Source organism: Panthera onca, chromosome A1, assembly GCF_046562875.1.
Source record: "Panthera onca isolate mPanOnc1 chromosome A1, mPanOnc1 haplotype 2, whole genome shotgun sequence".
NCBI classification, from domain to species: domain Eukaryota; kingdom Metazoa; phylum Chordata; class Mammalia; order Carnivora; family Felidae; genus Panthera; species Panthera onca.
The window spans coordinates 125,132,629-125,149,817 of NC_138339.1; the positions used below are offsets into that span (position 1 = coordinate 125,132,629).

Sequence of the window (17,189 nt, forward strand, 5' to 3'; positions counted from 1 at the left end):
ATATAAATCAATTGATCAAAACATACAGAAACTCATTGATAATACCATAATAGTAGGGGACTTCAACACCCCACTTACAGCAATGGACAGATCATCTAAATAGAAAATCAACAAGGAAACAATGCCTTCAAATGACACACTGGACCAGATGGACTTAACAGATATATTCAGAACATTTCATCCTAAACAGAAGAATACACATTCTTCTCGAGTGCACATGGGACATTCTCCAGAATATATCACAAACTGGGTTCCAAATCAGCTCTTAACAACTTCCAAAAGATCAAGATCATACCGTGCATATTTTCGGACCACAACGCTATGAAACTTGAAATCAACCATGAGAAAAATTTGGAAAGACAAGAAATACTTGGAGATTAAAGAACATCTTACTAAAGAATGAATGGTTTAACCAAGAAATTAAAGAGGAAATTAAAAAGTACATAGAAGCCAATGAAAAGGGTAACACAACAGTCCACAACCTCTGGGATGCAGCAAAGGTGGCCATAAGAGGGAAGTATATAGCAATACAAGCCTTCCTTAAGAAGGAAGAAAGTTCTCAGATATACAACCTAACCCTACACCTTAAAGAGCTGGAAAAAGAACAGCAAATAAAACCCAAAACAAGCAGAAGACAGGAAATAAAGATTAGAGCAGAAATTAATGCTATTGAAATAATAATTTAAAAAGACAACAACAGAACAGATTGATGAAACCAGGAAATGGCTGTTTGAAAGAACTAATAAGATTGATAAACCCCTAGACAGTATGATCAAAAAGAAAAAGGAAAGGGCCCAAATAAATAAAATTGTGAATGAAAGAGGAGAGATCATAGCCAACACTGCAGAAATACAAACAATAATAAGATGATATTAGGAGCAATTATATGCCAATATTGGGCAATCTGGAAGAAATGGACAAATTCCTAGAAACATATAAACTACCAAAACTGAAACAGAAAGAAATAGAGAATTTGAACAGACTGATAACCAGTAAAGTAGTTGAATTAGTAATCAAAAACCTCGCAAAAAACAAGAGTCCAGGGCTGGATGGCTTTCCAGGGGAATCCTACCAAACATTTAAAGAAGAGTTAACTGCGCTTCTTTGAAGCTGTTCCAAAAAATAGAAATGGAAGGAAAACTTCCAGACTCATTCTTTAAGGCCAGCCTTACCTTGATCCCAAAACCAAAAACCCCACTAAAAAGGAGACATATAGATCAATTTACTAAAAAGGAGACATACAGACCAATTTACCTGATGAACATAGATGCAAAAATTATTAACAAGATAGTAGCCAACTGGATCCAACAATGCATTAAAAGAATTATTTACCATGATCGAGTGGGATTTATACCTGGGATGCAAGGCTGGTTCAATATCCACAAACCAATCAATGTGATAGTTCACATTACTAAAAGAAAGGACAGGAACTACATGATCCTCTCAATAGATGCAGAGAAAGCATTTGATAAAATACAGCATCCTTTCTTGATAAAACCCTCAAGAAAGTAGGGATAGAAGGATCATACGTCAAGGTTATAAAAGCCATTTATACATACATCCATTGCTAATATCATCCTCAGTGGCGAAAAACTGAGAGCTTTCTCCTTAAGGTCAGGAACATGTCAGGAATGTCCACTTTCATCACTGTTAGTCAACATAGTACTGGAAGTCTTAGCCTCAGCAGTCAGACAACGCAAAGAAATAAAAGGCATCCAAATCGGCAAGGTGGAAGTCAAACTTTCACGTTTTGCAGACAACATGGTATTCTATATGGAAAACTCAAAGATTCCACCAGCAAACTGCTAGAACTGATTCATGAATTCAGCAAAGTCACAGGATATAAAATCAATGCACAGAAATCAGTTGCATTTCTATACACCAATAGCGAAGCAGCAGAAAGGGAAATGAAGGAATTGATCCCATTTATAATTGCACCAAAACCCATAAAATACCTAGGATACACCTAACCAAAGAGCTAAAGTATACAGTACAGTATTGTTAACTATAGTCATCATGTTGTACTTTACATCCACAGCACTTATTTATCTTATAACTAGAAATTTGTACCTTTCACCCACCTTAATCTGTTTTATCCCTCCTCCCCCCACTTCCTTTGTCTAGCAACAACCAGTCTGTTCTCTGTATCTTTGAGGTTATTTTCCTAAGATTCCACATATGAGATTATACAGTATTGTTGTTTTGTGTTTTTGTTTTGTTTTGTTTTTGGTCTGACTTAGTTCAGTTAGCATATTGCCCTCAAGTCCATTCATGTTATTTCAACATAATATCCTTCTTTTTATGGCTGAAAAATATTCCACCGTATATATATACCACATTTAAAAAAATCCATTCAAAAATCAGTGGACATTTAGTTTATTTCTATGTCTTGGTTATTATAAATAATGCTACAAGGAATGTTAGGGTACAGATACCTTTTAGAGAGTGATTTCATTGCCTTCAGATAAATACCCAGAAGTAGAATTGCTAGATCATATGGGTAGTTCTTTTGTTAATTTTTTAAGGAACCTCTATGCTGTTTTCTATTGTGGCTGTACCAAAACAGTGCTCAAGAGTTCCTTTTTCTTCACATTGTTGGCAACACTTGTTATTTCTTGTCTTTTTGATATTAGCCATTCTAACAGGAGAGGGGTGATAGCTCCCTTTGGTTTTGATTTGCATTTTCATGATCATTAGTAATGTTGAGCACTTTTTCATTTGCTGTTCATGTGTTGAACAAACACCTGTTGGCTATTTGTATGTCATCTTTAACAAAATTTTTATTTAGATTCTTTGCCCATTTTTATTATTTTTAAAAAATTTTTTTAAAATTAAAAGTAAAATTTATTTTTGAGAGAGAGTGTACATGCACATGTGGCATGAGTGGGGGGAGGGCCAGAGGGAGAGGGAGAGAGGGAATCTTAAGCAGGCTCCACACCCAGTGAGGGCTGACACAGGGCTCAATCCCACAACCCTGAGATCATGACCTGAGTCAAAATCAAGAGTTGGGTGTTTAACCGACTGAGCCACCCAGACTCCCTTCTTTGCCCATTTTTAAATTGGGTTTTTTCTATTGAGTTGTATGAGTTCTTTATGTATTTTGTATAACCCTTATCAGATATATGATTTGTGAATATTTTCTCCCATTCCATAGGTTGCCTTTTCATTTTTTGATGAAATCAACAGAAACTTTTTTGTTTGATGTACTCCCACTTGTTCATTTTTGCTTTTGGTGTCAAATCCCAAAAATTATTGTCAACACGGATGTTACGGAGCTTGCCTTCTGTGTTTTTTTCTAGGAGTTTTATGGTTTCAGGTCTTACATTCAATCTTTAATCCATTTTGAGATTATCTTTATGTATGGTTTAGGGCACTGGTCCAGTTTCATTCTTTTGCCTGTGGCTGTCCAGTTTTCTCAACACCATTTATTAAAGAGATTATCATTTCCCCATTGTATAATCTTGGCTCTTTTGTCATAAATTAATTGATCATATATGCATGGGTTTATTTTTGGGCTCTCTGTTTTATTCCATTGATCTTTGTGTCTGTTTTCATACCAGTAGCATACTGTTTTAATTACTGTAGCTTTGGAATAGAGTTTGAAACCAGTAATTATGCTGCTTCTAGCTTGTTCTTTCCCAAGACTGCTTTGGCAATTCACAGTTTTCTGTGGTTTCGTACAAATTTGGGGATTGTTTATTCTATTTCTGTGAAAAATATCTTTGCAATTTTGTTTGGGATTATGTTGAATCTGTAGATTTCTTTGGGTAGTATGGACATTTAACAATCCATGGTCATGGAATATCTTTGCATTTTATTTGTGTGATCTTCAGTTTTTGTCATCAGTAGCTTATGATTTTCAATGTACAGGTCTTTTACTTCTTTGGTTAAGTTTAGTCCTAGGTATTTTATTCTTTTTGATGCAATTATAAATAGGACTGTTCACTTTAGAATGTTTATAACAAATTTAAAAATTTTCATGTACCTACCCACAAATAAAGTCTCTTGTGGATGGCGAATGTCAAAAATTGAAGAGATTGTCATTAAAAATTCTTTAGCAATAATTGCACGTGGCCATTTCAATTATAACCTGTTTACATTCCTCCTTCCTTTCTTCATTTTTAAATAATTTAATTTAAAAAATTAAGTAGGGCTAAGCAAACTAGGCATTTGCATCAGAGTTGGGTGGGAGGGGGAAGGGGCTATCTGACATGGGGTATCAGAACATGAGTGGAGTGAGGAGGGAGTCTATGAGGGGGAAGAAGAGAGCAGCCTATTTGGTTGTTGGAAGCTCGAGAGAGGTGAAGAGGTTACTGGCACAGGATGATGGTGACAGCAGTGATCTTGCATAAGAATTTGGAGCTTGAGTGAGAAAAATAAGGTATTTAGTTTGGGAGGTGGTAGCTCACTAATAAACATTGGCTACCTAAGTGGGGTGAGAAGAGTGATTGCTGGCCTGGCACCATCTGTCAGAGCTTGATTGGGGTGGGGGAGAGAATGTGTGCAGAAGGCTGGAGTCGCCTGGCACAGGGTATTGAAGCCCACTAGGATTAGGGGGGCATCCATATGAGAGGGGCATGTGGCAGCAGTGATGGGCCAATAATGTATCAGAATCTGAACAGGGTAAGGAGGACTTCTTTGTGAGATGATGGTGACAGGGTGGGAAGTTGATTACACAAAGGCAGGATTGAGTCAATAACTAAATATATTGAGGATAACAGCAGCCAAGTTTTTCACTGTTAGAGGAGAGAGTTCTAAATATGAAATAGGAAAAAAAAACTTCAATAATTCTGTGTTACTGGATTGGAATTGGAGGTAGTGATGTGAACTCAGGGTTTGATAGATACATAGATAAATGTAGAGATGTTGATGTAAATGCATGAATTATGTACATGTGATATATGTGTATAAATAATATGCTCTGTGTATACATACATCCATATATTTCCCATCTCTGGGACCAGCAGTACCCCTAATAGCAGTGAACCCATCTAGTGCCATATTTTGATTTCTAAGCACCATTCTCCACTAAAGGGAACCAAGACTACCTGGAGAAATAGCTGATTTTAGCGTCAGGCAGGGAAAGTCCAAGATGAGCCAGAAATATCTTGTTAAGAAAGTAAAAAGTGCTTAAAGAATTATGGGAACAAGTCAGAGGGATGCAGATGTCAGTTTGAATGAGTTTCTAGTCGCCAAATCTGGATACTTTGAGCATCAAAATAAATAATAACATCAGTTCATAATCCATTGAATAAATAGGAACCCATGAGTCCATACTGATATAAACAAATGAATACATAATTGAGGTGAGAGAATTAACAAGTGTGGAGTGAATGATTGAGTTGGAAAGCTACCATTTTAAAATCATCATCGTAATAATTGAGCCAAGAAGCATCAATGAATATTAAAAACTAGTGGATGAAAGTTGGGTGAAAGAAGGGGATATTATGTATTCTCAAAATACCTTCCTGAAAAATACTTAGTAGTTACAAAAGACTAAAAAGCAACTTTACGGTGGTTAAATCTGGCAGATACTACCTTAATTGAGTGATCAAAGTTAATATCACCCGTAATGACACAAATAGAAATCATATGCCACCTGATAGGTGCACATGTCACCTCAGTGATACTCCTGCCCCAAATAAATAATCTAATGATGAGGGAATATCCGACAAATCCAAATTGAGGGACATTATACAAAATAACTGGGCTCCTAATCAAAGTCAAGGAAAGATTGTATACTGTTATAGATTGAAAGGGACTTAAATAGACATGAAAACTAAATACAACACGTGTTCCTGGACTAGAACCTTCACAGTATTGGGATGATTATTGAAACAGGGCTTGTGGATTAGTTGATAATGATAGGTCAGCATTAGTCCTGATTGTATTTGTTGTCTTGTGGTTATGGAGGAGAATGTTCTTTTTTTTTTTTTAAGTTTATTTATTTATTTTGAGAAAGAAAGGAAAGCGAGAATCCCAGGCAGTCTCCGTGCTGTCAGCGCAGAGCCCACACGGGGCTTGATCCCACGAACTGTGTGATCATGACCTGAGCCGAAACCAAGAGTCAGACGCTTACCCGACTGAGCCTCTCAGGTGCTTGAGAATGTTATTCATAGCAATTATAAAGTTTTAGCATGGGCACTGGGGCATCATATTGGCAATTTATTATTTCAGGATAAAAATTATTTGTACTATTATTGTTGCAACTTTTGAAAACATTTGGAATTATTTTAAAATACAAAGAACTGTTATGTATAAATGAGCAAGCTAAAGCTTCTCATGAAAAAGCTTTGATATCTTTTTGAATATCTTCCCTACTGAACTTTTTTCAACAAGGCCTATATAGATAATCCAAATTCTTCCCAGTTTATCACTGAGGTTGTACAAATATTATCCTTCTGTATATTTGCACTATACTGTGAAAAAGCCTGTTCAGCATTATTTAGACAGAGGGTGTCACATATGCAAAGGCCTGGAGCTCAGAGAGTATGACTTTTAGGAGAATTGAGAGCAATTCACTGTATCTGGAAAGTGTGGAATTGGTGGTGGTCTAGCTGTCAAGAGAAAAGACGTCTAGTAACCTCAGCTGGATGGTGGTGTCATTCACTGACATGGGGGACATGTGATAGTTCACTTTTATGTCCCTAAAACTGATAATCAAGAGCACAACATTAATGAGGATGTCTAGAAACTGCCCCGGGATGCTTCTTGACCTCAGAGTTTAGTCACAGAGTAAGTAAACTTACGCCTGCAGAAGGCACACCTCAGAAATGTGAAGAGGGTTGGAGAAGGTGGCCTCTTTTGTATCTGCTCTCAAATAATTTAGCAAAAAGGACACATGTGATAGGATAATTTATTGAGATATTAATTTGCCTTTTGTTCTGTTTTCCTGCCCTATTCCAAGAATGCTTTTCTGCTTTCTTTCTTTGAGCTTTTGTTCAGTAGGACCAAAGCAGTACAGTTGCCTTCTGTTTTTTAAAGGTAGAGTCTTTGAAGGGCTTATGCTACGTAGTCTCAAGATGGGAGAGAAGCAGGAATCCAAGAGGAGAATCTACTTTGGAAACTCAAAGAGAGATTTATTTGGGGAGGGAGAACTCCACAGAGTAGTGGCAACCAGCATCCAGTCCCTCTGTGCTGCTCCATTGTAACCTCTTGGGAATGTGACTTGTCTTTACTGTGGAATGACTTTGTGGTAAAGTGGGTACCTCAACATTTGTGTTGGGGCTCCTGTCCTTGGTAAGGAGTTCCAGCTGCAGTTGAGAGGTAAGTTTCAGGAAGCAGCAGAACCACCTTCCCGTCAGTGATCCTGTGGTCTTAGACAAAGAACCTGTCAGCAGTGACCAAAGGTCAGAGGATTATCTGTGAGTATTCTGGACTGTGTAAAATCTGACGTTTTTGTTTTGGGGACAGGACGTGGCCCCAGTATTGACTGAAGTTAAATTTCCATCAACCTAAGGAGTGATGGCTTGGGATGAGATTTAATTTGATAATAGAAAAAGAATATGGTTTTTCTTTCACCTAGAAGTATGAAGTGACTTTCATTCTTACCCATACATGTTTATAGCTCTTAAGATCTTGGAAAAATTACTTACACATGAAAAGACATTTTTTTTTTCCGAGAAAAATTCAGCCTAAGTCTTTAATTGTACCCTTTCTGTAAAAGAAGTGGGATATTGTTGTGTGATACATGCCTCTAGAAATTAATGCCGGATGAACTCAGGATGTCTCAACAAACTTGGTTTTCCGTTACTCTTTCTAACCCAAAAGCTAAAATATAGTGGAGAGGAAGGAACAAGTTAGTCTGACATTTGGTAGATGAAGGTGCCTTTCTGCTTGCTCCCCTTTCCTACTGCTTCCTAAGCTGAGTGAGGGCAGGAGCAGGTCTAGAGTAAATACCAGTTTAGTTTCAGTTTTCTTGCAGCTTTATCTTCTAGATGCAAAATCTCATTCAAATACCCAAACCTCATATTTCTTTTAATTTGAGTCAGGAGAAATTGAGCCCTGAGACTTACCTGTGACAAGCTGTCAGTAGATTTCAGATAAATGATAACCGAAAGTACAGAATGACGATCCATCTTCTGCTTTAACAATGTTTTTATTTTCTAAATAAGGAAAGCGACACAGAAACTGTACCAGCAAGAGTGTTATGGGATTAGCATGTGTGAAAAAGTTGTTGACTGCAGATTAGAAGTTGTAACTCTGCCACTACCTATTTGTGTGGCTCTAGACATACCATTTCAGCTTTCTGGGCCACATGTGTGAGATGAAAGTTTTGACCATTAATGCAAGTAATCCATGCTTTATTATTCTTAAGATTCTAGGGTGTAGAATAAGAAGTTGCTTTGAAAATTGAAATTCAGGTTGATGAGGAGACTTATCAACAGTAAATGCTTAGATGGTGCTATTGACAGTATCCAAAGTATGTAAAGAGCCCAAATGTCCATCAACTGATGAATGGGTAAAGAAGGTGTGGGATATATGTGTATACAATGGAGTATTACTCAGCAATCAAGAAGAGTGAAATCTTGCCATTTGCAACAACATGGATGGAACTAGAGTGTATTATGCTAAGCGAAAGCAGAGAAAGACAAATATCATATGACTTCACTCATATGCAGAATTTAAGATACAAAACAGATGAACATAAGGGAAGAGAAGCAAAAATAATATAAAAACGGGGAGGGGGACAAATCATAAGAGACTATTAAATGCAGAGAACAAAGTGAGGGTTGCTGGAGGGGTTGTGGGTAGGGGAAAGGGCTAAATGGGCGAGGGGCATTAAGAAGGTCACTTGTTGGGATGAGCACTGGGTATTGTATGTAGGTGATGAATCACTAGATTCTACTCCTGAAATCGTTATTGCACTATAATGTTAACTAACTTGGATATAAATTTTAAAAAATTAATAAATAAAAAAAATGAAAATAAAGATCTAGATCATCCAAGAAAAAACAAACAACATGTGCTCACTTTGGCAGCACATATACTAAAAAAACAAACAACAGTAAATGCTTAGATATAATGTGACTTAGGATTTCTAGTAGAATTTTTGAATGTGCCAATAAGAGCAATGCAGTGTTTGTATAAAACCATACTCAAACTTGTGATGAAACTTAGAAAATGTATTGCTGATTTTGCTTGGATGCTATAGATAATCATATGAGAGCCAGGTTAAAAATAAATCTCCTAAACCCAATGAAAATTACATGGGAATTAGAAAATTATTAGAATTTTAACAGATTATGTGCAGTTTTAATCCTTGAAAGAAACTCCTTTAATTGATACTGATGAATGAAAAGTGCTTTTGTGCTTTATATATTTATTTCAGAGCTGGAAAATAGACCATATTCAGAAGCCTGGGCAACAAAGTAAAATAGATTTCACATAAGTTAGGTCATGTACATGGGCAGTCCCAAACAAACAAATCACTACTGTATATACTGAGAGGTTTCAACCAGTGAGTATCATATGAATTAAGTTCCTCAAGGAGCATGCAATTCTTGATTTTATAGCTCTAATCATCATTACACTGTTGCTCATATAAGTGTTGGCTATTTTTATTTTTTCCACTGTTCTTCTAGTTTTATTTGAAAAAATATTTTCTCTGTTAATGTGCTGGTATTATGATAATAAATAACATTTAACTAAAAATGTTGTTTAGATCCTTAATTATTCACAGAAGCTTTAGAAGCTTTATATGTAATCTGAATTCACTAAACAATTGCAATTAAATACCACTCTTGTAGTTTACTGAGTAGACTAACCTATTCTTTGCTCTGTTCAGTATGAATTTAGAAGTGAGGAGGGACCAGATACCTGAAGACTCAAAATGTATATCGTGTATGAATGTTACTTCTTTCATAGGTCTTAGTATAGAACACTTTACAAATGAAATCTCACTCAGTATTGTCACTCTTTAGGTTGATGGAAATTTGATCTCATTGCACAAGTTTTCTGTATAAGTGAGGAAGAGAAGATTTATAAGTTGCCCACATACCCGACTCTACTACAGGCTGAAACTAGAAGGGGAAGATGGATTTAACAGGTAAAATTAGAAACTTGATTTCCATATTGATCTGATACATGCCTCATGGAGAGTAAAATATCCAGTATAAATTTGCTGAAGGAAATATTCAAAAAAATTGAAATTCTTACTGGACTAAGTAAAAATAGTACATTAAAAAATGTGAGCTTTAGAGTGCCTGGATGGCTCAGTTCATTAAGTATCTGACTCTTGATCTCAGCTCAGGACTTGATCTCAGGGTTGGGAGTTCAAGCCCCATGTTAGGCTCCACACTGGGTGTGAAGCCTACTTTAAAAAAAGAAAAAAGAAAAAAATGTAAGGTTTTAGGGTAATATAAATAGAAGTCAAAATTCAGGGGCGCCTGGGTGGCTCAGTCAATTAAGCATCTGACTTCAGCTCAGGTCATGATCTCATGGCTTATGAGTTTGGGCCCCACGTTGGGCTTTGTGCTGACAGCTCAGAGCCTGGAGCCTGCTTCAGATTCTGTGTCTCCATCTCTCTCTGCCCCTTTCCTGCTTATCCTCTGTCTCTCTCTGTCTCTGTGTCTCTCTGTCAAATAAACATTAAAAAAAAATTCAAAGCCAAAAGTTAAGTAATTTATGTAATGTTAAAGATATATAATTCTGTGACCCTCCTATGGAATTCATAGGTAAATTACTAAATCTGGTATTATTTTGCCTAGAGAAATGCAGGCAAGATATGTACAGGCAGCTTTGAAGATACAAATGAGTGAGGTCTGATACACCTGCACCCAAACACTTATCTTCTAGGTAGCTGTATAACACACTACCATAGACTAGCTGGCTTAAATGACAAAATTTTATTTTCTCGTAACTTTGGAGGCTAGAAGTCAGAGATCAATGTACTACGTGAGGGTTGGTTTCTGGTGAGACCTCTTCTTTTGGTTTGCAGACAGCACTTTCATCCTCTGTTCAAACATGATCTCTGCTGTGTACCCATGGAGAAAGGGAGGGCTCTTGTGTCTCTCTGTTTATAAGGACACCACTTGTATTGGATTAGGGCCCAACTCTTATGACCTCATTTAACTTTAATTACCTCCCTAAAGGCCCTCTTTCCAAATACAGTCACATTAGGGGTTTAAGGATTCAAGATATGATTGTGGGGAGGTACTAAATCCCTAACAAAGGTTTATGTCCTTTACTTTTTTTTTTTAACTTTCATTTAATGGATTTTTAGGAGGAAGCTATGGAAAATGTGTTTAGTTTGTCATGTTTTAGTTTGCATATTCATGAAATCCTTCTAACTGTAGTTCCTGAATCACTTGGAGATAAAGAATAAAAGGTCTAAAGAAGAAGAAGAAGAAGAAGAAGAAGAAGAAGAAGAAGAAGAAGAAGAAGAAGAAGAAGAAAAAAGTTCTAGAATAAAAAGTTCTAAGGCTCTCTTCATTAGATTTTATCTTCTTCAGGGTGGGGCTTATCTTATCCTTTTTCCTTCTGACTTTGCCTTTTGGCCTTCCATTTTTTGGTTTTTCCTTTGTGGCTCTTCACACTGAAAGATTCAAATTTTGGTTCAACAGTGTTCTCTGCTTAAATTGTCATTTGCAACTATGACAATACATGCCCAGGTGAAGTTAAGTAAGCACATTACTGATGTAAAACTGGTAATATCTTCCTTGAAATTTTAAAGAATTTTTAATTTTGAAGTTGAGAAAGATAAAGAAGTTCAGAAGGATATGAATATTTCTTCTCCTCCTTATTCTTTTAAAAAATTTTTATTTGTTTATTGTTTTGATAAAGAGAGTGTGAACGTGAGTGGGGGAGTGGCAGAGAGAAAGGGAGAGAGAGAATCCCAAGCTGGCTTCACATTGTCAGTGCAGAGCCTGATGTGGGGCTTGAAATTATGAACTGTGAGAGATGTGAGCTGAAACCAAGAATTGGAAGCTTAACCAACTGAGCCACCCAGGCACCCCTCCTTCTCCTTATTCTTATACCTTATTATTTCTGTTTCCAGTCCATTGCATTTATATTACCTGACATTTTGGGCACAAACTTTTTGTGTGGGATAGTATATAGTAGGCAGACAGTGGGCACTGTGATATCATAAAGTCTCAGTTTTTTCAACTGAAAGATTGGCATAATAATAAAATACACCTCTCAAGATCCGTGTGAGGACTCAGTAAGGTAATGTAAACAAATAGCATCCGGCATTGAATAACATTGATGGTCCAGTGGTAATTATAAGACAAAAGTAGAGATCATGGAATCCTTTTATGAGTTAGAATTAGTTTATGTAAGAGAGGCTTAAAAAGATAGATATTTAGGGGCACCTGAGTGGCTCGTTTGGTTAAGCATACAACATTGGCCTAGGTCATGATCTCACCATTCCCTAGTTCGAGCCCTACATCTGACTCTGTGCTGACAGCTCAGAGCCTGGAGCCTGTTTCAGATTCTGTGTCTCCCTTTCTTTCTCTGCCCCTCCCCCACTCACGCTCTGTCTCTCTCTCTCTCTCAAAAATAAATAAACATTAAAAAAAAAAGAAGATATTTCTCTGTGACCTAAAAGCCTAATGACAGGCAATCTATGGCTGATAAAGCAGCAGCAGCAGCAGCCTCAACAACTCTAAAACAATTCTCTGACCTGTCTCCTTTTTAAAATTCACTAGTTTGGTGAATGAAACCATGATCTATCTTATCACAAAATAAGAAACTTAACCCACTAAAATCAGTTGATAACCACATCAAATCAATTCCAACTCTTAAATATCTCTCAAATAATTCATCATTCCCACCTCTGCCTTACTTCTGGCCCTGGAGATGCTAACCAATATTATGCACTGCAGGGTATTCTAAATGGGCTCATTTCTCAAGTCATACCCTACTCTAATCTTTCTTCCACACATAGTCTCTTTCTAAATGCAAATCTCTGTATTCCTTTTCCTTAAAACTCATCAGTGGCATCATGTTATTTATAGAATTAAAGACAGGAGATTTTTCAAAAGACATACATAGTACTTCTGGTCCAGACCCTGCTTACCTTTCTAGACTTCTTTTTTATTCCCATCTGTGGTAGGCAGAATAATGGTTACCTCAAAGATGTCCACATCTTAATCCCTGCAATGTATGTCTATATTATGTTGCATGACAAGGGGAAATTAAGGTTGCAGATAGAATTAAGGTTGCTAATCAGTTGACTTTAAAATAAAAGGATTTTTGAGGCACCTGGGTGGCTCATTAGATGAATGTCTGATTCTTGATATCAGCTTAGGTCATGATCCCAAGGTTGTTGGATTGAGCCCTGCATTGGGCTCCATGCTGAGCATGGAGCCTGCTTAAGGTTCTCTCTCTCTCTCTCTCTCTCTCTCTCTCTCTCTCTCTCCCTCTCTCCCTCTCTCCCTCTCTCCCTCTCTCCCTCTCCCTCTCCCATTCTCTCCCTTTCTCTCTGCTCCTCTCCCCTGTTCACACGCTGTCTATAAAATAAAATAAAATAAAATAAAATAAAATAAAATAAAATAAAATAAAATAAAAGTAAAATAAAGTAAAATAAAATAAAATAAAATAAAATAAAATAAAATAATTTTCGTGAATTATCTGAGAGAGAGAAGAGTCCATGTCAGAATGATTCAGTGTGAGACTCAACTGGCTGTTGATGGCTTTGAAGATGGAAGGGGGTCAAAAGCTAAGAAATATGGGTTGCCTATAGAGGCTGGAAAAAACAAGTAATCATATTCTACCCTGTAACTTGTGGAAAGGTACACAGTCCTGCCAACACCTTGATTTTGGCCTACTGAGAGCTGTGTTTGATTTGTGACCTGCATACTATAAGATAATGAATTTTTTTTTCAATTTTTTAATTTATTTTTATTTTTTAAAAAAGGTTTATTTATTTATTTATTTATTTATTATTTTTTTTTTTTTAAATTTTTTCAACGTTTTTTATTTATTTTTGGGACAGAGAGACAGAGCATGAACGGGGGAGGGGCAGAGAGAGAGGGAGACACAGAATCGGAAACAGGCTCCAGGCTCCGAGCCATCAGCCCAGAGCCTGACGCGGGGCTCAAACTCACGGACCGCGAGATCGTGACCTGGCTGAAGTCGGACGCTTAACCGACTGCGCCACCCAGGCGCCCCTATTTATTTATTTTTGAAACAGAGAGAGAGAGGCAGAAAGAGAGGGAGAGAGAGAACCCCAAGCAGGCTCCATGCTCTCAGCACAGAGCTTGATGCAAGGCTCATCTCACAAACTGAGACCATGACCTGAGCTGAAATCAAGAGTTGATGCTTAACTGACTGAGTCACCCAGGTACCCCTGAATTTGTGTTTTTAAGCCACTAAATTTGTGGTAATTGGTTGCAGCAACAATAGGAAGCTAATACATCATCACAATTTTGATGATTTACTTGTGCAACTCCAAACACAGTATATATACATACTATTTCCTGTAGTTGGCATGCCATTACCTTTTTGGAGGCCTGTCTTTTACACCTACTTCTGAACTTAGCTTCTTTCAGAAGAATTTACAGACTGGATTTCTGCCCATTTCTGTTCTAGCACACTGTATTTGCAACCTCTCTTGTACTACTTCTTCTCCCAAGACTGTTGAGCTCATGGAGGCCAGGGACTTTTATCCCCAGTACCCAGCCCTTGAATGAATTAAGTGAAAGGGTGAGTAAATAAAAATGGAATGTTCTAAATGTTTTTATTTTAGAAGGCTCATATTCTGGTGTGAGTCTGTGCATGTGTTTGTATTTGGGTATGTGTATTTTAGGGCAGAGATATTCTGAGAAATGTGAAATTGTTAAGTCTTCTGAACTAGTCCATTTAGGCTGTTATAACAACAATGCAGAGACTGGGTGGCTTTTAAACAACAGAAATTTCTTTCTCACAGTTCTAGAGGCTGGGAAGTGTAAGATGAAGGTGTTTGCAGATTTGGTATCTGATAAATGCCTGGTTCCTCCTTTGTAGTTGGCCATCTCCTCATTGTGTCTTCATAGGATAGAAGACTAGAAAGCTCTCTGGGGTCTCTTTTATAAGGGTACAAATCCCATTCATGAGAGATCCACTCTCATGTCCTAATTACCTTCCAAAGTACCGCCCCCTCAAAATACCAGCACAGTGAGGATTAGGCTTCAACATATGAATTTTGGGGGACACAAAACATTAAGTTTGTAACATCTTCTGCCTCTGATAATCCACCACAACCTCCTACACATCTGGCTGGAAATTTAGTATCTATTGTTACTGGAGTTTTACATATAAGAATTCCAGGTTTATTTGGGGTCAGGAACATGGATTTGGTCCCACAACCAAGGCAGTTTACCTTGCTTTCAAAATAATTCATGACCAGCCTGCATTGGTGTGTGTGTGTGTGTGTGTGTGTGTGTGTGTGTGTGTGTGCGCGCGCGCAGGGTGGGGTGGATTGGTGGGGCTATATACTTGCTGGGCCACCATTTCCTCCAGTGGATAAAAAGCCAGAAGCTTCTGGTTACTTCTTTTAAAAAAACTTTTAATTTTAAAAATAGAGATATCATGGACCTATAATATTGTATTATTTTTAGATATACAACATAATGACCTGATATATGTATATATTATAAAATGCTTACAGTTGAGTTAGCATTCATCACCATACATAATTACATTTTTTTTCTTGTGATGAGGACTTTTAAGATCTACTATCCTACCAACTTTGAAATATGGAAAACATGATTGCTAACTACAGCCACCATGCAGTACATTACATCCCCAGGACTTACTTACCTTGTAACTGGAAGCTTATACCTTTTGTCTGGTCACTTCTCCTAAACTTGGGAAGCTATTATTTTTTATACCATGCCTTTGGTCTTTGACATCTCCTCCCATGTGAAGGAAATTAATATAATTCCCTTCTAAAAGCCTACATTTTGCATCCAAGGAAAAGGAATACACAAGCAGTGAAACAAGATACAATTAATATCTCCACAGATTAAATAGGTCTGTGTTTTCTCTTGCTTCAGGACAGTCCCTTTTAACTTTTTTTTTTTAAGTAATCTCTACACCCAGCATGGGGCTAGAACTCACAATCCTGAGATCAAGAGTCATATGCTCTACCAACTGATCCAGCCAGGCACCACAGGACAGTCCCTTTTAACGCCAATTCTTGTGGTGGCTTTTTGATATACTTTTTAAACAAAAAGCATTTATTCAGAGTACTAGTCTTACACTGCCCAAGAGGGGAAGCAGAGAGAGGCAGATGCCTTTGAGTGAAAAATGTGAGAGGAGCCCCAATGATGACATTTTGACATTTTTTTTAATGTTTAGTTATTTTTGAGAGTCAGAGAGAGAGAGACAGAGTGTGAGCATGGGAGAGGCAGAGAGAGGGAGATACAGAATGAGAAGCAGCCTCCAGGCTTCAAGCTGTCAGCACAGAACCCGATGTAGGGCTCAAACTCATGAGCTGTGAGATCATGACCTAAGCTGAAGTTGCATGGTTAACTGACTAAGCCACCCAGGCGCCCTGACATTTTGACATTTTAAAAATGTTTATTCATTTTTGAGAGAGAATGTGAGCTGAGGAGGGGCAGAGAAAGAGGGGGACAGAGGATCCTAAGCCGGCTTTGTGTTGACAGCAGTGAGCCAGATGCGGGGCTTGAACTCATGAACTGTGAGATCATGACCTGAAGTCAGACACTCAACCAACTGAGCCACCCAGGTGCCCTTGACTTGTTGACATTTATGCCATTCTGTGAAGTATGGGGTTCAGAATCAGACTTAATTTGGTAAAATAAGTGATGTGATGTTTCACACATCACCATGGTGGTATTAGATTCATATCCAAACACAAGTCATTATTTTTCCTCTATAATATCAATTTAACTGCTTCATAATATTTTTAGCTAGGGAATAATTATTTCCTTATTTTATTAGCTATTTGAGAGAAAGTAGGCAGTTTGCAATTTTTTTCCTACTTTGAGCAATATTGAAATCCTTGTAGCTAAATCTTCACACAGATCCTCAATTATTTCCTTAGCATAAATTTCCAGAGGCATACTTACTGGTTTGAAAGAATGGGTCAAATTTTAAGGCTTTTGATATGAGTTGTGAAAGAGTCCATTAGAAGGACTGAAGCTCATCGTAAATGACGGAAAGCACCCTCTTGGAAGGTACCTCGAGTAAATAAAAATGGAACATGTCTTATTTTGCTAGGGTTTCCATAACAAAATACC

General features: G+C 37.3%; 1 protein-coding gene across 2 annotated transcripts in view; it reads left to right on the top strand.

The window, feature by feature from the left end:
• The window catches only part of KLHL3 (kelch like family member 3), a 279,419-nt gene that overhangs the window by 117,287 nt on the left and 144,943 nt on the right, over positions 1-17,189 (top strand). For both annotated transcript variants that reach the window (XM_060636063.3, XM_060636062.3), the window contains exons 3-4: positions 9,924-10,048; positions 14,536-14,649. The gene's annotated coding sequence lies outside the window, so the exon portion shown is untranslated. The remainder of the gene's footprint in view (positions 1-9,923; positions 10,049-14,535; positions 14,650-17,189) is intronic.